General features: G+C 48.6%; 6 non-coding genes across 6 annotated transcripts; all 6 read right to left on the reverse strand.

The window, feature by feature from the left end:
- Nucleotides 1-1,266: 1,266 nt before the first annotated feature.
- TRNAP-AGG (transfer RNA proline (anticodon AGG)) lies at nt 1,267-1,338 on the reverse strand. Its single transcript has one exon. It is a non-coding gene; the product is annotated as a tRNA-Pro (tRNA).
- Nucleotides 1,339-4,849: 3,511 nt separating this feature from the next.
- Nucleotides 4,850-4,921, reverse strand: TRNAP-AGG (transfer RNA proline (anticodon AGG)). The gene has a single exon. It is a non-coding gene; the product is annotated as a tRNA-Pro (tRNA).
- Nucleotides 4,922-8,433: 3,512 nt separating this feature from the next.
- On the reverse strand, nt 8,434-8,505 carry TRNAP-AGG (transfer RNA proline (anticodon AGG)). Its single transcript has one exon. It is a non-coding gene; the product is annotated as a tRNA-Pro (tRNA).
- Nucleotides 8,506-15,600: 7,095 nt separating this feature from the next.
- On the reverse strand, nt 15,601-15,672 carry TRNAP-AGG (transfer RNA proline (anticodon AGG)). Its single transcript has one exon. It is a non-coding gene; the product is annotated as a tRNA-Pro (tRNA).
- Nucleotides 15,673-19,183: 3,511 nt separating this feature from the next.
- On the reverse strand, nt 19,184-19,255 carry TRNAP-AGG (transfer RNA proline (anticodon AGG)). Its single transcript has one exon. It is a non-coding gene; the product is annotated as a tRNA-Pro (tRNA).
- Nucleotides 19,256-21,875: 2,620 nt separating this feature from the next.
- On the reverse strand, nt 21,876-21,987 carry TRNAL-CAA (transfer RNA leucine (anticodon CAA)). The gene is made up of 2 exons: nt 21,950-21,987; nt 21,876-21,921 (listed from the first exon to the last, which is right to left on the reverse strand). It is a non-coding gene; the product is annotated as a tRNA-Leu (tRNA).
- Nucleotides 21,988-22,363: the final 376 nt, after the last annotated feature.

A 22,363-nucleotide genomic window follows, 5' to 3' on the forward strand; every position in this document is an offset into this window, starting at 1 on the left:
TCTTCTTCATGTAAATTGCAAGTCACGAGGAGGCACCATTGCCAATATGCTCCGCCCACCTAACCAAGAAACCTAGTTTGAGCTTGTCTGCCTGTGTTGTTGCAGGGGCAGAGTCTTCTTTGCCCAAAAGGTGGCATGAGAGCCTCACTTCAAACGATAGAATCAACTGCTTAAGTAGAAACCAGCATGGTAGTTACTGTCATAAAGTGCAGCTCTAACAGAAGGTGTGCCTGAGACGCCCCTTCCAGTAATACACAGAATTTTGATTGAGGGCCCAGCCGATGGGTTGGTGGATTTCTCCTCACATGCCACAGCAGCTTCCAAAGATAGTGGTGTGAGGAGCTGGCTCTGCAAGCAGAGCAAGATTTAAGGGAAGAAAATACACCTGTCAGAAGTGGGATTTGAACCCACGCCTCCATGAAGAGACCAGAAGGCTCAGCTTCACTGAAGATCAAGCTCTCTTGAGTCTGGCGCCTTAGACCACTCGGCCATCCTGACAGCCAAAACAGTGTGCAGGTCGGACTCTTCAGTCTGCACTTGTTGATTTTGCCGCTTGCAATGTTCCTATCAAAGTCACAGCTTTAAAGGCCCCACAATATAACATGGCCAAGAAAAAAAAAAAAAAACAGAACAAGAAACAATGCACATGCACGACCACCGAGGGATGCAGATAACTTTTTAGCGTCCTGCAATAGTAAAGCACGTTTTACACAGGTCACAAGTTTTTAAAGGTCATTTCTGTCTAAGTGTGCATTGAGAGAGACTGAGGTTTTAGGGAGCAAACACAAAAGCTGCTGCTGCCAAGTGTTTCTGCCCAGTCTCAAACCGGGGACTTTTCGCGTGTGAGGCGAACGTGATAACCACTACACTACAGAAACAAGCTTGCTGATTTGACTGAAGGAGCACAGTTCCCCTCATATGTTTGCACGATTTCCTCTATACTTTATCAGCAGTTGCTCGGAATGCGAGGGGTAAGTGTGAAAATTGCAGCGGTGTCGGCCAGCATGCATACACTCAGACGTCCTGAAAAATCCCATAGCTGCGGGCAGAGACAGACAAATATCTGATGCCTAAATGCCAGGAAGGAGAGCCTGTGAAATCATCACACAGGGCGCACTGAGAGCAAGCAGGAAGGAAGCCAAGGCATTGTAATCCATTTTTCGCCTGAGGCAAAAAATATGTTTTGCGCAACAATGCTTCGAGTAAAATGAGAAATGTTGAGGGGTTGTGTATTTTGAGCAGGATTTGATTGTTTTCCGCTAAAATGGGCTCGTCCGGGATTTGAACCCGGGACCTCTCGCACCCTAAGCGAGAATCATACCCCTAGACCAACGAGCCTGGGCACAGAAATGCAACGGCTCCGACCCTGCTCGGAGGATTGGTGACAGAGAGTGGGAGACTACATCCCAAAGCAAGAAACTGCACATGGTGCTCTCTTTTGCAGTACGACTAGAGTCATTTGCATGGTCTTCATCGAACATGACATAAAAAGCCTCTATCCTTTAGACATTTTGGCCCAGATTTACAAGAAAATGACTAAGCGCGACGCTGTGCCAAATTTGCAAGCCCCACGTGCCGTCATTTTCAAAATGCAGGAAAGCGCCGTATTTAGTAGAATACAGCGCACCCCTGTGCTTCCCCCTGCGCCAGCTCTAAATTAGCTGCTGAGCGCCAACGCAGCCGTTCTTGCACCATGGTACAAGGATGACTGCGTTGAGGGGGAAATAGTTTTTGTGCAGGAAGGGACACCTTCCTGCCCAAAAAAAAAATCTTCAATGGTGATTTGCTCTTACTTCTATGTGTGCTGCAGAATGCATCACACATAGCAAGAGCAAAAACAAGGAGAAATGAAAACATTTCTCCTCAGTGCGCCACTCTAACGACACCCCTGGGATGGCGTTGGATTTTGGCGCTGACGCAGATTTACGCCAACTCCTAAATCTGGAGCAGCATCAAAATGCTATGGTGTTGCTGTGGCACACTCCCAACAACACCCATTGCACGCCCCTTCCAGGGAACGCGCTGCGTGCTAAGGGGCCGTATTTACAAGGTGGTGTTAAGCCACAAAAAGTGGCTGAACGCCATCTTGTAAATACCGCGCAGTGCATAGTGCCACCGGGGCGTCACTAAAAGTGATGCTCCGGTGGCGATAGGGCCTTGTAAGTCTGGCACTTTATTTGCTCAAGGTGTGTGTTCTTGGTGAGGGCAGGAAAGCTATTTTCGCTCTCGTACCTTCCTTCCTTGGCTGGCTTGAATGCTGTAGGCTCAGGCTTCATTGCAAAGGTCAAACAGTGAGCAACTGACTGCCGTAAGCTGGCGCAACTCCTCTTGGTGAGCTGTGACAGATGCCCCAGGAGCGTAGTACCTCACGATGGTGAGGGATAGACACAGTCTCTTTTATCTCAGCTTGCCTGTCAGGTGAGGCAGGAAATGCAAATACTGTGAAAAAGCCCAGCGACTCGAACCAGGGACCTTTCGCATGTGAGGTGCGCATGATAACCACTACACTACACAAGCAGACACACTTGCCGGCTTGCTTCATGTGGCTATGCATTGTACTGGAACCACCACACTATGGAAACAGACACACCTGCTTGCTTTATGTGGCTATGCATTTGCCTGGGATGCAAGGATGAGGGCCAATGTTCATGACGCTCAAAGCTGAGCCTTCCGGAACACAATCTCTTCCCTTGGAAGAAAGGAACTGGGATCACTTTCATTCCAAGAGGTGATTTCAGAACTGGACCCGAAATTACCATGGAGAAGCACTGTGCATTTAATGTTCCTACGAGCACTGCTGCTCCAGCACAGAAAAGCAGTTGCAAAGAAATCTCGCATACCTTCATGATGCTGAACCGTCTCGACGCCAGTATAAAGCATGTATTGCATTGCAACATGACATCTTACAAGAGTGAAAAGCAGAAATACTCCTGTTTAAAACACAGACTGAACCTATAAAGGTAGGGGTTTGTCTGGGATTTGAACCGAGGTCCTCTCACACCCGAAGCGAGAATCATACCCCTATACCAACTAGACTGCCGCTGCATAGTCATTTGAAACATCTTCTGAAGCGTCTTTCAGAAAAGCAGGGCCATTTGGAGGCTCTCTCTCTCTAAGCGTGCCATAGCAATTGATGTTTTCTGTCAAGGATTTTTTGTTTGTCTCTAGCAAGGCAAGAGGTAGTCAAAATGCCCTGTGCCAGTGAGCTGAACTAGGGGACTGATGTGAAAAGCAGACCCTTTCTGGTAGTTGTAACCCGCTGCTAGTCATGGACCCTTGCACCTTAGATTTCCCAACCAGAAGCACTGAAGGGCCTGCTAGCTCTTGAGCCAGAGGAGCATGCCTCTTGGATTCAAGCACACTTGCTCGGTCAGCGCTCGATCAGGCTCGATCAGGCGAGATTTATATTAGTGGCTCATAGGCCTGAAACACTCACCTGGGAGACGCAGGGTGGCTGATTTCCCGGAATGGCCCTTGATGGGGAAATCACCTCCTTTCCCCCGCCTCATTTCAGAATTGTGTGCTAGTCGCAAGACAGTGTTCAGGGGTTCATGGGTACTGCCTACTCCCAGCTGCCTCTCTGTCTTCTTCATGTAAATTGCAAGTCACGAGGAGGCACCATTGCCAATATGCTCCGCCCACCTAACCAAGAAACCTAGTTTGAGCTTGTCTGCCTGTGTTGTTGCAGGGGCAGAGTCTTCTTTGCCCAAAAGGTGGCAGGAGAGCCTCACTTCAAACGATAGAATCAACTGCTTAAGTAGAAACCAGCATGGTAGTTACTGTCATAAAGTGCAGCTCTAACAGAAGGTGTGCCTGAGACGCCCCTTCCAGTAATACACAGAATTTTGATTGAGGGCCCAGCCGATGGGTTGGTGGATTTCTCCTCACATGCCACAGCAGCTTGTAAAGATAGTGGTCTGAGGAGCTGGCTCTGCAAGCAGAGCAAGATTTAAGGGAAGAAAATACACCTGTCAGAAGTGGGATTTGAACCCACGCCTCCATGAAGAGACCAGAAGGCTCAGCTTCACTGAAGATCAAGCTCTCTTGAGTCTGGCGCCTTAGACCACTCGGCCATCCTGACAGCCGAAACAGTGTGCAGGTCGGACTCTTCAGTCTGCACTTGTTGATTTTGCCGCTTGCAATGTTCCTATCAAAGTCACAGCTTTAAAGGCCCCACAATATAACATGGCCAAGAAAAAAAAAAAAAAACAGAACAAGAAACAATGCACATGCACGACCACCGAGGGATGCAGATAACTTTTTAGCGTCCTGCAATAGTAAAGCACGTTTTACACAGGTCACAAGTTTTTAAAGGTCATTTCTGTCTAAGTGTGCATTGAGAGAGACTGAGGTTTTAGGGAGCAAACACAAAAGCTGCTGCTGCCAAGTGTTTCTGCCCGGTCTCAAACCGGGGACTTTTCGCGTGTGAGGCGAACGTGATAACCACTACACTACAGAAACAAGCTTGCTGATTTGACTGAAGGAGCACAGTTCCCCTCATATGTTTGCACGATTTCCTCTATACTTTATCAGCAGTTGCTCGGAATGCGAGGGGTAAGTGTGAAAATTGCAGCGGTGTCGGCCAGCATGCATACACTCAGACGTCCTGAAAAATCCCATAGCTGCGGGCAGAGACAGACAAATATCTGATGCCTAAATGCCAGGAAGGAGAGCCTGTGAAATCATCACACAGGGCGCACTGAGAGCAAGCAGGAAGGAAGCCAAGGCATTGTAATCCATTTTTCGCCTGAGGCAAAAAATATGTTTTGCGCAACAATGCTTCGAGTAAAATGAGAAATGTTGAGGGGTTGTGTATTTTGAGCAGGATTTGATTGTTTTACGCTAAAATGGGCTCGTCCAGGATTTGAACCCGGGACCTCTCGCACCCTAAGCGAGAATCATACCCCTAGACCAACGAGCCTGGGCACAGAAATGCAACGGCTCCGACCCTGCTCGGAGGATTGGTGACAGAGAGTGGGAGACTACATCCCAAAGCAAGAAACTGCACATGGTGCTCTCTTTTGCAGTACGACTAGAGTCATTTGCATGGTCTTCATCGAACATGACATAAAAAGCCTCTATCCTTTAGACATTTTGGCCCAGATTTACAAGAAAATGACTAAGCGCGACGCTGTGCCAAATTTGCAAGCCCCACGTGCCGTCATTTTCAAAATGCAGGAAAGCGCCGTATTTAGTAGAATACAGCGCACCCCTGTGCTTCCCCCTGCGCCAGCTCTAAATTAGCTGCTGAGCGCCAACGCAGCCGTTCTTGCACCATGGTACAAGGATGACTGCGTTGAGGGGGAAATTGTTTTTGTGCAGGAAGGGAAACCTTCCTGCCCCCCAAAAAAATCTTCAATGGTGATTTGCTCTTACTTCTATGTGTGCTGCAGAATGCATCACACATAGAAAGAGCAAAAACAAGGAGAAATGAAAACATTTCTCCTCAGTGCGCCACTCTAACGACACCCCTGGGATGGCGTTGGATTTTGGCGCTGACGCAGATTTACGCCAACTCCTAAATCTGGAGCAGCATCAAAATGCTATGGTGTTGCTGTGGCACACTCCCAACAACACCCATTGCACGCCCCTTCCAGGGAACGCGCTGTGTGCTAAGGGGCCGTATTTACAAGGTGGTGTTAAGCCACAAAAAGTGGCTGAACGCCATCTTGTAAATACCGCGCAGTGCATAGTGCCACCGGAGGCGTCACTAAAAGTGATGCTCCGGTGGCGATAGGGCCTTGTAAGTCTGGCACTTTATTTGCTCAAGGTGTGTGTTCTTGGTGAGGGCAGGAAAGCTATTTTCGCTCTCGTACCTTCCTTCCTTGGCTGGCTTGAATGCTGTAGGCTCAGGCTTCATTGCAAAGGTCAAACAGTGAGCAACTGACTGCCGTAAGCTGGCGCAACTCCTCTTGGTGAGCTGTGACAGATGCCCCAGGAGCGTAGTACCTCACGATGGTGAGGGATAGACACAGTCTCTTTTATCTCAGCTTGCCTGTCAGGTGAGGCAGGAAATGCAAATACTGTGAAAAAGCCCAGCGACTCGAACCAGGGACCTTTCGCATGTGAGGTGCGCATGATAACCACTACACTACACAAGCAGACACACTTGCCGGCTTGCTTCATGTGGCTATGCATTGTACTGGAACCACCACACTATGGAAACAGACACACCTGCTTGCTTTATGTGGCTATGCATTGGACTGGGATGCAAGGATGAGGGCCAATGTTCATGACGCTCAAAGCTGAGCCTTCCGGAACACAATCTCTTCCCTTGGAAGAAAGGAACTGGGATCACTTTCATTCCAAGAGGTGATTTCAGAACTGGACCCGAAATTACCATGGAGAAGCACTGTGCATTTAATGTTCCTACGAGCACTGCTGCTCCAGCACAGAAAAGCAGTTGCAAAGAAATCTCGCATACCTTCATGATGCTGAACCGTCTCGACGCCAGTATAAAGCATGTATTGCATTGCAACATGACATCTTACAAGAGTGAAAAGCAGAAATACTCCTGTTTAAAACACAGACTGAACCTATAAAGGTAGGGGTTTGTCTGGGATTTGAACCGAGGTCCTCTCACACCCGAAGCGAGAATCATACCCCTATACCAACTAGACTGCCGCTGCATAGTCATTTGAAACATCTTCTGAAGCGTCTTTCAGAAAAGCAGGGCCATTTGGAGGCTCTCTCTCTCTAAGCGTGCCATAGCAATTGATGTTTTCTGTCAAGGATTTTTTGTTTGTCTCTAGCAAGGCAAGAGGTAGTCAAAATGCCCTGTGCCAGTGAGCTGAACTAGGGGACTGATGTGAAAAGCAGACCCTTTCTGGTAGTTGTAACCCGCTGCTAGTCATGGACCCTTGCACCTTAGATTTCCCAACCAGAAGCACTGAAGGGCCTGCTAGCTCTTGAGCCAGAGGAGCATGCCTCTTGGATTCAAGCACACTTGCTCGGTCAGCGCTCGATCAGGCTCGATCAGGCGAGATTTATAGTAGTGGCTCATAGGCCTGAAACACTCACCTGGGAGACGCAGGGTGGCTGATTTCCCGGAATGGCCCTTGATGGGGAAATCACCTCCTTTCCCCCGCCTCATTTCAGAATTGTGAGCTAGTCGCAAGACAGTGTTCAGGGGTTCATGGGTACTGCCTACTCCCAGCTGCCTCTCTGTCTTCTTCATGTAAATTGCAAGTCACGAGGAGGCACCATTGCCAATATGCTCCGCCCACCTAACCAAGAAACCTAGTTTGAGCTTGTCTGCCTGTGTTGTTGCAGGGGCAGAGTCTTCTTTGCCCAAAAGGTGGCAGGAGAGCCTCACTTCAAACGATAGAATCAACTGCTTAAGTAGAAACCAGCATGGTAGTTACTGTCATAAAGTGCAGCTCTAACAGAAGGTGTGCCTGAGACGCCCCTTCCAGTAATACACAGAATTTTGATTGAGGGCCCAGCCGATGGGTTGGTGGATTTCTCCTCACATGCCACAGCAGCTTCCAAAGATAGTGGTCTGAGGAGCTGGCTCTGCAAGCAGAGCAAGATTTAAGGGAAGAAAATACACCTGTCAGAAGTGGGATTTGAACCCACGCCTCCATGAAGAGACCAGAAGGCTCAGCTTCACTGAAGATCAAGCTCTCTTGAGTCTGGCGCCTTAGACCACTCGGCCATCCTGACAGCCAAAACAGTGTGCAGGTCGGACTCTTCAGTCTGCACTTGTTGATTTTGCCGCTTGCAATGTTCCTATCAAAGTCACAGCTTTAAAGGCCCCACAATATAACATGGCCAAGAAAAAAAAAAAAAAACAGAACAAGAAACAATGCACATGCACGACCACCGAGGGATGCAGATAACTTTTTAGCGTCCTGCAATAGTAAAGCACGTTTTACACAGGTCACAAGTTTTTAAAGGTCATTTCTGTCTAAGTGTGCATTGAGAGAGACTGAGGTTTTAGGGAGCAAACACAAAAGCTGCTGCTGCCAAGTGTTTCTGCCCGGTCTCAAACCGGGGACTTTTCACGTGTGAGGCGAACGTGATAACCACTACACTACAGAAACAAGCTTGCTGATTTGACTGAAGGAGCACAGTTCCCCTCATATGTTTGCACGATTTCCTCTATACTTTATCAGCAGTTGCTCGGAATGCGAGGGGTAAGTGTGAAAATTGCAGCGGTGTCGGCCAGCATGCATACACTCAGAGGTCCTGAAAAATCCCATAGCTGCGGGCAGAGACAGACAAATATCTGATGCCTAAATGCCAGGAAGGAGAGCCTGTGAAATCATCACACAGGGCGCACTGAGAGCAAGCAGGAAGGAAGCCAAGGCATTGTAATCCATTTTTCGCCTGAGGCAAAAAATATGTTTTGCGCAACAATGCTTCGAGTAGAATGAGAAATGTTGAGGGGTTGTGTATTTTGAGCAGGATTTGATTGTTTTCCGCTAAAATGGGCTCGTCCGGGATTTGAACCCGGGACCTCTCGCACCCTAAGCGAGAATCATACCCCTAGACCATCGAGCCTGGGCACAGAAATGCAACGGCTCCGACCCTGCTCGGAGGATTGGTGACAGAGAATGGGAGACTACATCCCAAAGCAAGAAACTGCACATGGTGCTCTCTTTTGCAGTACGACTAGAGTCATTTGCATGGTCTTCATCGAACATGACATAAAAAGCCTCTATCCTTTAGACATTTTGGCCCAGATTTACAAGAAAATGACTAAGCGCGACGCTGTGCCAAATTTGCAAGCCCCACGTGCCGTCATTTTCAAAATGCAGGAAAGCGCCGTATTTAGTAGTATACAGCGCACCCCTGTGCTTCCCCCTGCGCCAGCTCTAAATTAGCTGCTGAGCGCCAACGCAGCCGTTCTTGCACCATGGTACAAGGATGACTGCGTTGAGGGGGAAATTGTTTTTGTGCAGGAAGGGACACCTTCCTGCCCAAAAAAAAAATCTTCAATGGTGATTTGCTCTTACTTCTATGTGTGCTGCAGAATGCATCACACATAGCAAGAGCAAAAACAAGGAGAAATGAAAACATTTCTCCTCAGTGCGCCACTCTAACGACACCCCTGGGATGGCGTTGGATTTTGGCGCTGACGCAGATTTACGCCAACTCCTAAATCTGGAGCAGCATCAAAATGCTATGGTGTTGCTGTGGCACACTCCCAACAACACCCATTGCACGCCCCTTCCAGGGAACGCGCTGCGTGCTAAGGGGCCGTATTTACAAGGTGGTGTTAAGCCACAAAAAGTGGCTGAACGCCATCTTGTAAATACCGCGCAGTGCATAGTGCCACCGGGGCGTCACTAAAAGTGATGCTCCGGTGGCGATAGGGCCTTGTAAGTCTGGCACTTTATTTGCTCAAGGTGTGTGTTCTTGGTGAGGGCAGGAAAGCTATTTTCGCTCTCGTACCTTCCTTCCTTGGCTGGCTTGAATGCTGTAGGCTCAGGCTTCATTGCAAAGGTCAAACAGTGAGCAACTGACTGCCGTAAACTGGCGCAACTCCTCTTGGTGAGCTGTGACAGATGCCCCAGGAGCGTAGTACCTCACGATGGTGAGGGATAGACACAGTCTCTTTTATCTCAGCTTGCCTGTCAGGTGAGGCAGGAAATGCAAATACTGTGAAAAAGCCCAGCGACTCGAACCAGGGACCTTTCGCATGTGAGGTGCGCATGATAACCACTACACTACACAAGCAGACACACTTGCCGGCTTGCTTCATGTGGCTATGCATTGTACTGGAACCACCACACTATGGAAACAGACACACCTGCTTGCTTTATGTGGCTATGCATTGGACTGGGATGCAAGGATGAGGGCCAATGTTCATGACGCTCAAAGCTGAGCCTTCCGGAACACAATCTCTTCCCTTGGAAGAAAGGAACTGGGATCACTTTCATTCCAAGAGGTGATTTCAGAACTGGACCCGAAATTACCATGGAGAAGCACTGTGCATTTAATGTTCCTACGAGCACTGCTGCTCCAGCACAGAAAAGCAGTTGCAAAGAAATCTCGCATACCTTCATGATGCTGAACCGTCTCGACGCCAGTATAAAGCATGTATTGCATTGCAACATGACATCTTACAAGAGTGAAAAGCAGAAATACTCCTGTTTAAAACACAGACTGAACCTCTAAAGGTAGGGGTTTGTCTGGGATTTGAACCGAGGTCCTCTCACACCCGAAGCGAGAATCATACCCCTATACCAACTAGACTGCCGCTGCATAGTCATTTGAAACATCTTCTGAAGCGTCTTTCAGAAAAGCAGGGCCATTTGGAGGCTCTCTCTCTCTAAGCGTGCCATAGCAATTGATGTTTTCTGTCAAGGATTTTTTGTTTGTCTCTAGCAAGGCAAGAGGTAGTCAAAATGCCCTGTGCCAGTGAGCTGAACTAGGGGACTGATGTGAAAAGCAGACCCTTTCTGGTAGTTGTAACCCGCTGCTAGTCATGGACCCTTGCACCTTAGATTTCCCAACCAGAAGCACTGAAGGGCCTGCTAGCTCTTGAGCCAGAGGAGCATGCCTCTTGGATTCAAGCACAATTGCTCGGTCAGCGCTCGATCAGGCTCGATCAGGCGAGATTTATATTAGTGGCTCATAGGCCTGAAACACTCACCTGGGAGACGCAGGGTGGCTGATTTCCCGGAATGGCCCTTGATGGGGAAATCACCTCCTTTCCCCCGCCTCATTTCAGAATTGTGTGCTAGTCGCAAGACAGTGTTCAGGGGTTCATGGGTACTGCCTACTCCCAGCTGCCTCTCTGTCTTCTTCATGTAAATTGCAAGTCACGAGGAGGCACCATTGCCAATATGCTCCGCCCACCTAACCAAGAAACCTAGTTTGAGCTTGTCTGCCTGTGTTGTTGCAGGGGCAGAGTCTTCTTTGCCCAAAAGGTGGCAGGAGAGCCTCACTTCAAACGATAGAATCAACTGCTTAAGTAGAAACCAGCATGGTAGTTACTGTCATAAAGTGCAGCTCTAACAGAAGGTGTGCCTGAGACGCCCCTTCCAGTAATACACAGAATTTTGATTGAGGGCCCAGCCGATGGGTTGGTGGATTTCTCCTCACATGCCACAGCAGCTTCCAAAGATAGTGGTGTGAGGAGCTGGCTCTGCAAGCAGAGCAAGATTTAAGGGAAGAAAATACACCTGTCAGAAGTGGGATTTGAACCCACGCCTCCATGAAGAGACCAGAAGGCTCAGCTTCACTGAAGATCAAGCTCTCTTGAGTCTGGCGCCTTAGACCACTCGGCCATCCTGACAGCCAAAACAGTGTGCAGGTCGGACTCTTCAGTCTGCACTTGTTGATTTTGCCGCTTGCAATGTTCCTATCAAAGTCACAGCTTTAAAGGCCCCACAATATAACATGGCCAAGAAAAAAAAAAAAAAACAGAACAAGAAACAATGCACATGCACGACCACCGAGGGATGCAGATAACTTTTTAGCGTCCTGCAATAGTAAAGCACGTTTTACACAGGTCACAAGTTTTTAAAGGTCATTTCTGTCTAAGTGTGCATTGAGAGAGACTGAGGTTTTAGGGAGCAAACACAAAAGCTGCTGCTGCCAAGTGTTTCTGCCCGGTCTCAAACCGGGGACTTTTCGCGTGTGAGGCGAACGTGATAACCACTACACTACAGAAACAAGCTTGCTGATTTGACTGAAGGAGCACAGTTCCCCTCATATGTTTGCACGATTTCCTCTATACTTTATCAGCAGTTGCTCGGAATGCGAGGGGTAAGTGTGAAAATTGCAGCGGTGTCGGCCAGCATGCATACACTCAGACGTCCTGAAAAATCCCATAGCTGCGGGCAGAGACAGACAAATATCTGATGCCTAAATGCCAGGAAGGAGAGCCTGTGAAATCATCACACAGGGCGCACTGAGAGCAAGCAGGAAGGAAGCCAAGGCATTGTAATCCATTTTTCGCCTGAGGCAAAAAATATGTTTTGCGCAACAATGCTTCGAGTAAAATGAGAAATGTTGAGGGGTTGTGTATTTTGAGCAGGATTTGATTGTTTTCCGCTAAAATGGGCTCGTCCGCGATTTGAACCCGGGACCTCTCGCACCCTAAGCGAGAATCATACCCCTAGACCAACGAGCCTGGTCACAGAAATGCAACGGCTCCGACCCTGCTCGGAGGATTGGTGACAGAGAGTGGGAGACTACATCCCAAAGCAAGAAACTGCACATGGTGCTCTCTTTTGCAGTACGACTAGAGTCATTTGCATGGTCTTCATCGAACATGACATAAAAAGCCTCTATCCTTTAGACATTTTGGCCCAGATTTACAAGAAAATGACTAAGCGCGACGCTGTGCCAAATTTGCAAGCCCCACGTGCCGTCATTTTCAAAATGCAGGAAAGCGCCGTATTTAGTAGAATACAGCGCACCCCTGTGCTTCCCCCTGCGCCAGCTCTAAATTAGCTGCTGAGCGCCAACGCAGCCGTTCTTGCACCATGGTACAAGGATGACTGCGTTGAGGGGGAAATTGTTTTTGTGCAGGAAGGGAAACCTTCCTGCCCCAAAAAAAAATCTTCAATGGTGATTTGCTCTTACTTCTATGTGTGCTGCAGAATGCATCACACATAGAAAGAGCAAAAACAAGGAGAAATGAAAACATTTCTCCTCAGTGCGCCACTCTAACGACACCCCTGGGATGGCGTTGGATTTTGGCGCTGACGCAGATTTACGCCAACTCCTAAATCTGGAGCAGCATCAAAATGCTATGGTGTTGCTGTGGCACACTCCCAACAACACCCATTGCACGCCCCTTCCAGGGAACGCGCTGTGTGCTAAGGGGCCGTATTTACAAGGTGGTGTTAAGCCACAAAAAGTGGCTGAACGCCATCTTGTAAATACCGCGCAGTGCATAGTGCCACCGGAGGCGTCACTAAAAGTGATGCTCCGGTGGCGATAGGGCCTTGTAAGTCTGGCACTTTATTTGCTCAAGGTGTGTGTTCTTGGTGAGGGCAGGAAAGCTATTTTCGCTCTCGTACCTTCCTTCCTTGGCTGGCTTGAATGCTGTAGGCTCAGGCTTCATTGCAAAGGTCAAACAGTGAGCAACTGACTGCCGTAAGCTGGCGCAACTCCTCTTGGTGAGCTGTGACAGATGCCCCAGGAGCGTAGTACCTCTCGATGGTGAGGGATAGACACAGTCTCTTTTATCTCAGCTTGCCTGTCAGGTGAGGCAGGAAATGCAAATACTGTGAAAAAGCCCAGCGACTCGAACCAGGGACCTTTCGCATGTGAGGTGCGCATGATAACCACTACACTACACAAGCAGACACACTTGCCGGCTTGCTTCATGTGGCTATGCATTGTACTGGAACCACCACACTATGGAAACAGACACACCTGCTTGCTTTATGTGGCTATGCATTGGACTGGGATGCAAGGATGAGGGCCAATGTTCATGACGCTCAAAGCTGAGCCTTCCGGAACACAATCTCTTCCCTTGGAAGAAAGGAACTGGGATCACTTTCATTCCAAGAGGTGATTTCAGAACTGGACCCGAAATTACCATGGAGAAGCACTGTGCATTTAATGTTCCTACGAGCACTGCTGCTCCAGCACAGAAAAGCAGTTGCAAAGAAATCTCGCATACCTTCATGATGCTGAACCGTCTCGACGCCAGTATAAAGCATGTATTGCATTGCAACATGACATCTTACAAGAGTGAAAAGCAGAAATACTCCTGTTTAAAACACAGACTGAACCTATAAAGGTAGGGGTTTGTCTGGGATTTGAACCGAGGTCCTCTCACACCCGAAGCGAGAATCATACCCCTATACCAACTAGACTGCCGCTGCATAGTCATTTGAAACATCTTCTGAAGCGTCTTTCAGAAAAGCAGGGCCATTTGGAGGCTCTCTCTCTCTAAGCGTGCCATAGCAATTGATGTTTTCTGTCAAGGATTTTTTGTTTGTCTCTAGCAAGGCAAGAGGTAGTCAAAATGCCCTGTGCCAGTGAGCTGAACTAGGGGACTGATGTGAAAAGCAGACCCTTTCTGGTAGTTGTAACCCGCTGCTAGTCATGGACCCTTGCACCTTAGATTTCCCAACCAGAAGCACTGAAGGGCCTGCTAGCTCTTGAGCCAGAGGAGCATGCCTCTTGGATTCAAGCACACTTGCTCGGTCAGCGCTCGATCAGGCTCGATCAGGCGAGATTTATATTAGTGGCTCATAGGCCTGAAACACTCACCTGGGAGACGCAGGGTGGCTGATTTCCCGGAATGGCCCTTGATGGGGAAATCACCTCCTTTCCCCCGCCTCATTTCAGAATTGTGTGCTAGTCGCAAGACAGTGTTCAGGGGTTCATGGGTACTGCCTACTCCCAGCTGCCTCTCTGTCTTCTTCATGTAAATTGCAAGTCACGAGGAGGCACCATTGCCAATATGCTCCGCCCACCTAACCAAGAAACCTAGTTTGAGCTTGTCTGCCTGTGTTGTTGCAGGGGCAGAGTCTTCTTTGCCCAAAAGGTGGCATGAGAGCCTCACTTCAAACGATAGAATCAACTGCTTAAGTAGAAACCAGCATGGTAGTTACTGTCATAAAGTGCAGCTCTAACAGAAGGTGTGCCTGAGACGCCCCTTCCAGTAATACACAGAATTTTGATTGAGGGCCCAGCCGATGGGTTGGTGGATTTCTCCTCACATGCCACAGCAGCTTCCAAAGATAGTGGTGTGAGGAGCTGGCTCTGCAAGCAGAGCAAGATTTAAGGGAAGAAAATACACCTGTCAGAAGTGGGATTTGAACCCACGCCTCCATGAAGAGACCAGAAGGCTCAGCTTCACTGAAGATCAAGCTCTCTTGAGTCTGGCGCCTTAGACCACTCGGCCATCCTGACAGCCAAAACAGTGTGCAGGTCGGACTCTTCAGTCTGCACTTGTTGATTTTGCCGCTTGCAATGTTCCTATCAAAGTCACAGCTTTAAAGGCCCCACAATATAACATGGCCAAGAAAAAAAAAAAAAAACAGAACAAGAAACAATGCACATGCACGACCACCGAGGGATGCAGATAACTTTTTAGCGTCCTGCAATAGTAAAGCACGTTTTACACAGGTCACAAGTTTTTAAAGGTCATTTCTGTCTAAGTGTGCATTGAGAGAGACTGAGGTTTTAGGGAGCAAACACAAAAGCTGCTGCTGCCAAGTGTTTCTGCCCAGTCTCAAACCGGGGACTTTTCGCGTGTGAGGCGAACGTGATAACCACTACACTACAGAAACAAGCTTGCTGATTTGACTGAAGGAGCACAGTTCCCCTCATATGTTTGCACGATTTCCTCTATACTTTATCAGCAGTTGCTCGGAATGCGAGGGGTAAGTGTGAAAATTGCAGCGGTGTCGGCCAGCATGCATACACTCAGACGTCCTGAAAAATCCCATAGCTGCGGGCAGAGACAGACAAATATCTGATGCCTAAATGCCAGGAAGGAGAGCCTGTGAAATCATCACACAGGGCGCACTGAGAGCAAGCAGGAAGGAAGCCAAGGCATTGTAATCCATTTTTCGCCTGAGGCAAAAAATATGTTTTGCGCAACAATGCTTCGAGTAAAATGAGAAATGTTGAGGGGTTGTGTATTTTGAGCAGGATTTGATTGTTTTCCGCTAAAATGGGCTCGTCCGGGATTTGAACCCGGGACCTCTCGCACCCTAAGCGAGAATCATACCCCTAGACCAACGAGCCTGGGCACAGAAATGCAACGGCTCCGACCCTGCTCGGAGGATTGGTGACAGAGAGTGGGAGACTACATCCCAAAGCAAGAAACTGCACATGGTGCTCTCTTTTGCAGTACGACTAGAGTCATTTGCATGGTCTTCATCGAACATGACATAAAAAGCCTCTATCCTTTAGACATTTTGGCCCAGATTTACAAGAAAATGACTAAGCGCGACGCTGTGCCAAATTTGCAAGCCCCACGTGCCGTCATTTTCAAAATGCAGGAAAGCGCCGTATTTAGTAGAATACAGCGCACCCCTGTGCTTCCCCCTGCGCCAGCTCTAAATTAGCTGCTGAGCGCCAACGCAGCCGTTCTTGCACCATGGTACAAGGATGACTGCGTTGAGGGGGAAATAGTTTTTGTGCAGGAAGGGACACCTTCCTGCCCAAAAAAAAAATCTTCAATGGTGATTTGCTCTTACTTCTATGTGTGCTGCAGAATGCATCACACATAGCAAGAGCAAAAACAAGGAGAAATGAAAACATTTCTCCTCAGTGCGCCACTCTAACGACACCCCTGGGATGGCGTTGGATTTTGGCGCTGACGCAGATTTACGCCAACTCCTAAATCTGGAGCAGCATCAAAATGCTATGGTGTTGCTGTGGCACACTCCCAACAACACCCATTGCACGCCCCTTCCAGGGAACGCGCTGCGTGCTAAGGGGCCGTATTTACAAGGTGGTGTTAAGCCACAAAAAGTGGCTGAACGCCATCTTGTAAATACCGCGCAGTGCATAGTGCCACCGGGGCGTCACTAAAAGTGATGCTCCGGTGGCGATAGGGCCTTGTAAGTCTGGCACTTTATTTGCTCAAGGTGTGTGTTCTTGGTGAGGGCAGGAAAGCTATTTTCGCTCTCGTACCTTCCTTCCTTGGCTGGCTTGAATGCTGTAGGCTCAGGCTTCATTGCAAAGGTCAAACAGTGAGCAACTGACTGCCGTAAGCTGGCGCAACTCCTCTTGGTGAGCTGTGACAGATGCCCCAGGAGCGTAGTACCTCACGATGGTGAGGGATAGACACAGTCTCTTTTATCTCAGCTTGCCTGTCAGGTGAGGCAGGAAATGCAAATACTGTGAAAAAGCCCAGCGACTCGAACCAGGGACCTTTCGCATGTGAGGTGCGCATGATAACCACTACACTACACAAGCAGACACACTTGCCGGCTTGCTTCATGTGGCTATGCATTGTACTGGAACCACCACACTATGGAAACAGACACACCTGCTTGCTTTATGTGGCTATGCATTTGCCTGGGATGCAAGGATGAGGGCCAATGTTCATGACGCTCAAAGCTGAGCCTTCCGGAACACAATCTCTTCCCTTGGAAGAAAGGAACTGGGATCACTTTCATTCCAAGAGGTGATTTCAGAACTGGACCCGAAATTACCATGGAGAAGCACTGTGCATTTAATGTTCCTACGAGCACTGCTGCTCCAGCACAGAAAAGCAGTTGCAAAGAAATCTCGCATACCTTCATGATGCTGAACCGTCTCGACGCCAGTATAAAGCATGTATTGCATTGCAACATGACATCTTACAAGAGTGAAAAGCAGAAATACTCCTGTTTAAAACACAGACTGAACCTATAAAGGTAGGGGTTTGTCTGGGATTTGAACCGAGGTCCTCTCACACCCGAAGCGAGAATCATACCCCTATACCAACTAGACTGCCGCTGCATAGTCATTTGAAACATCTTCTGAAGCGTCTTTCAGAAAAGCAGGGCCATTTGGAGGCTCTCTCTCTCTAAGCGTGCCATAGCAATTGATGTTTTCTGTCAAGGATTTTTTGTTTGTCTCTAGCAAGGCAAGAGGTAGTCAAAATGCCCTGTGCCAGTGAGCTGAACTAGGGGACTGATGTGAAAAGCAGACCCTTTCTGGTAGTTGTAACCCGCTGCTAGTCATGGACCCTTGCACCTTAGATTTCCCAACCAGAAGCACTGAAGGGCCTGCTAGCTCTTGAGCCAGAGGAGCATGCCTCTTGGATTCAAGCACACTTGCTCGGTCAGCGCTCGATCAGGCTCGATCAGGCGAGATTTATATTAGTGGCTCATAGGCCTGAAACACTCACCTGGGAGACGCAGGGTGGCTGATTTCCCGGAATGGCCCTTGATGGGGAAATCACCTCCTTTCCCCCGCCTCATTTCAGAATTGTGTGCTAGTCGCAAGACAGTGTTCAGGGGTTCATGGGTACTGCCTACTCCCAGCTGCCTCTCTGTCTTCTTCATGTAAATTGCAAGTCACGAGGAGGCACCATTGCCAATATGCTCCGCCCACCTAACCAAGAAACCTAGTTTGAGCTTGTCTGCCTGTGTTGTTGCAGGGGCAGAGTCTTCTTTGCCCAAAAGGTGGCAGGAGAGCCTCACTTCAAACGATAGAATCAACTGCTTAAGTAGAAACCAGCATGGTAGTTACTGTCATAAAGTGCAGCTCTAACAGAAGGTGTGCCTGAGACGCCCCTTCCAGTAATACACAGAATTTTGATTGAGGGCCCAGCCGATGGGTTGGTGGATTTCTCCTCACATGCCACAGCAGCTTGTAAAGATAGTGGTCTGAGGAGCTGGCTCTGCAAGCAGAGCAAGATTTAAGGGAAGAAAATACACCTGTCAGAAGTGGGATTTGAACCCACGCCTCCATGAAGAGACCAGAAGGCTCAGCTTCACTGAAGATCAAGCTCTCTTGAGTCTGGCGCCTTAGACCACTCGGCCATCCTGACAGCCGAAACAGTGTGCAGGTCGGACTCTTCAGTCTGCACTTGTTGATTTTGCCGCTTGCAATGTTCCTATCAAAGTCACAGCTTTAAAGGCCCCACAATATAACATGGCCAAGAAAAAAAAAAAAAAACAGAACAAGAAACAATGCACATGCACGACCACCGAGGGATGCAGATAACTTTTTAGCGTCCTGCAATAGTAAAGCACGTTTTACACAGGTCACAAGTTTTTAAAGGTCATTTCTGTCTAAGTGTGCATTGAGAGAGACTGAGGTTTTAGGGAGCAAACACAAAAGCTGCTGCTGCCAAGTGTTTCTGCCCGGTCTCAAACCGGGGACTTTTCGCGTGTGAGGCGAACGTGATAACCACTACACTACAGAAACAAGCTTGCTGATTTGACTGAAGGAGCACAGTTCCCCTCATATGTTTGCACGATTTCCTCTATACTTTATCAGCAGTTGCTCGGAATGCGAGGGGTAAGTGTGAAAATTGCAGCGGTGTCGGCCAGCATGCATACACTCAGACGTCCTGAAAAATCCCATAGCTGCGGGCAGAGACAGACAAATATCTGATGCCTAAATGCCAGGAAGGAGAGCCTGTGAAATCATCACACAGGGCGCACTGAGAGCAAGCAGGAAGGAAGCCAAGGCATTGTAATCCATTTTTCGCCTGAGGCAAAAAATATGTTTTGCGCAACAATGCTTCGAGTAAAATGAGAAATGTTGAGGGGTTGTGTATTTTGAGCAGGATTTGATTGTTTTCCGCTAAAATGGGCTCGTCCGGGATTTGAACCCGGGACCTCTCGCACCCTAAGCGAGAATCATACCCCTAGACCAACGAGCCTGGGCACAGAAATGCAACGGCTCCGACCCTGCTCGGAGGATTGGTGACAGAGAGTGGGAGACTACATCCCAAAGCAAGAAACTGCACATGGTGCTCTCTTTTGCAGTACGACTAGAGTCATTTGCATGGTCTTCATCGAACATGACATAAAAAGCCTCTATCCTTTAGACATTTTGGCCCAGATTTACAAGAAAATGACTAAGCGCGACGCTGTGCCAAATTTGCAAGCCCCACGTGCCGTCATTTTCAAAATGCAGGAAAGCGCCGTATTTAGTAGAATACAGCGCACCCCTGTGCTTCCCCCTGCGCCAGCTCTAAATTAGCTGCTGAGCGCCAACGCAGCCGTTCTTGCACCATGGTACAAGGATGACTGCGTTGAGGGGGAAATTGTTTTTGTGCAGGAAGGGACACCTTCCTGCCCAAAAAAAAAATCTTCAATGGTGATTTGCTCTTACTTCTATGTGTGCTGCAGAATGCATCACACATAGCAAGAGCAAAAACAAGGAGAAATGAAAACATTTCTCCTCAGTGCGCCACTCTAACGACACCCCTGGGATGGCGTTGGATTTTGGCGCTGACGCAGATTTACGCCAACTCCTAAATCTGGAGCAGCATCAAAATGCTATGGTGTTGCTGTGGCACACTCCCAACAACACCCATTGCACGCCCCTTCCAGGGAACGCGCTGCGTGCTAAGGGGCCGTATTTACAAGGTGGTGTTAAGCCACAAAAGTGGCTGAACGCCATCTTGTAAATACCGCGCAGTGCATAGTGCCACCGGGGCGTCACTAAAAGTGATGCTCCGGTGGCGATAGGGCCTTGTAAGTCTGGCACTTTATTTGCTCAAGGTGTGTGTTCTTGGTGAGGGCAGGAAAGCTATTTTCGCTCTCGTACCTTCCTTCCTTGGCTGGCTTGAATGCTGTAGGCTCAGGCTTCATTGCAAAGGTCAAACAGTGAGCAACTGACTGCCGTAAACTGGCGCAACTCCTCTTGGTGAGCTGTGACAGATGCCCCAGGAGCGTAGTACCTCACGATGGTGAGGGATAGACACAGTCTCTTTTATCTCAGCTTGCCTGTCAGGTGAGGCAGGAAATGCAAATACTGTGAAAAAGCCCAGCGACTCGAACCAGGGACCTTTCGCATGTGAGGTGCGCATGATAACCACTACACTACACAAGCAGACACACTTGCCGGCTTGCTTCATGTGGCTATGCATTGTACTGGAACCACCACACTATGGAAACAGACACACCTGCTTGCTTTATGTGGCTATGCATTGGACTGGGATGCAAGGATGAGGGCCAATGTTCATGACGCTCAAAGCTGAGCCTTCCGGAACACAATCTCTTCCCTTGGAAGAAAGGAACTGGGATCACTTTCATTCCAAGAGGTGATTTCAGAACTGGACCCGAAATTACCATGGAGAAGCACTGTGCATTTAATGTTCCTACGAGCACTGCTGCTCCAGCACAGAAAAGCAGTTGCAAAGAAATCTCGCATACCTTCATGATGCTGAACCGTCTCGACGCCAGTATAAAGCATGTATTGCATTGCAACATGACATCTTACAAGAGTGAAAAGCAGAAATACTCCTGTTTAAAACACAGACTGAACCTATAAAGGTAGGGGTTTGTCTGGGATTTGAACCGAGGTCCTCTCACACCCGAAGCGAGAATCATACCCCTATACCAACTAGACTGCCGCTGCATAGTCATTTGAAACATCTTCTGAAGCGTCTTTCAGAAAAGCAGGGCCATTTGGAGGCTCTCTCTCTCTAAGCGTGCCATAGCAATTGATGTTTTCTGTCAAGGATTTTTTGTTTGTCTCTAGCAAGGCAAGAGGTAGTCAAAATGCCCTGTGCCAGTGAGCTGAACTAGGGGACTGATGTGAAAAGCAGACCCTTTCTGTTAGTTGTAACCCGCTGCTAGTCATGGACCCTTGCACCTTAGATTTCCCAACCAGAAGCACTGAAGGGCCTGCTAGCTCTTGAGCCAGAGGAGCATGCCTCTTGGATTCAAGCACACTTGCTCGGTCAGCGCTCGATCAGGCGAGATTTATATTAGTGGCTCATAGGCCTGAAACACTCACCTGGGAGACGCAGGGTGGCTGATTTCCCGGAATGGCCCTTGATGGGGAAATCACCTCCTTTCCCCCGCCTCATTTCAGAATTGTGTGCTAGTCGCAAGACAGTGTTCAGGGGTTCATGGGTACTGCCTACTCCCAGCTGCCTCTCTGTCTTCTTCATGTAAATTGCAAGTCACGAGGAGGCACCATTGCCAATATGCTCCGCCCACCTTACCAAGAAACCTAGTTTGAGCTTGTCTGCCTGTGTTGTTGCAGGGGCAGAGTCTTCTTTGCCCAAAAGGTGGCAGGAGAGCCTCACTTCAAACTTTAGAATCAACTGCTTAAGTAGAAACCAGCATGGTAGTTACTGTCATAAAGTGCAGCTCTAACAGAAGGTGTGCCTGAGACGCCCCTTCCAGTAATACACAGAATTTTGATTGAGGGCCCAGCCGATGGGTTGGTGGATTTCTCCTCACATGCCACAGCAGCTTCCAAAGATAGTGGTCTGAGGAGCTGGCTCTGCAAGCAGAGCAAGATTTAAGGGAAGAAAATACACCTGTCAGAAGTGGGATTTGAACCCACGCCTCCAAGAAGAGACCAGAAGGCTCAGCTTCACTGAAGATCAAGCTCTCTTGAGTCTGGCGCCTTAGACCACTCGGCCATCCTGACAGCCAAAATAGTGTGCAGGTCGGACTCTTCAGTCTGCACTTGTTGATTTTGCCGCTTGCAATGTTCCTATCAAAGTCACAGCTTTAAAGGCCCCACAATATAACATGGCCAAGAAAAAAAAAAAAAAACAGAACAAGAAACAATGCACATGCACGACCACCGAGGGATGCAGATAACTTTTTAGCGTCCTGCAATAGTAAAGCACGTTTTACACAGGTCACAAGTTTTTAAAGGTCATTTCTGTCTAAGTGTGCATTGAGAGAGACTGAGGTTTTAGGGAGCAAACACAAAAGCTGCTGCTGCCAAGTGTTTCTGCCCGGTCTCAAACCGGGGACTTTTCGCGTGTGAGGCGAACGTGATAACCACTACACTACAG

Source organism: Pleurodeles waltl, unplaced genomic scaffold, assembly GCF_031143425.1.
Source record: "Pleurodeles waltl isolate 20211129_DDA unplaced genomic scaffold, aPleWal1.hap1.20221129 scaffold_72, whole genome shotgun sequence".
NCBI lineage: Eukaryota > Metazoa > Chordata > Amphibia > Caudata > Salamandridae > Pleurodeles > Pleurodeles waltl.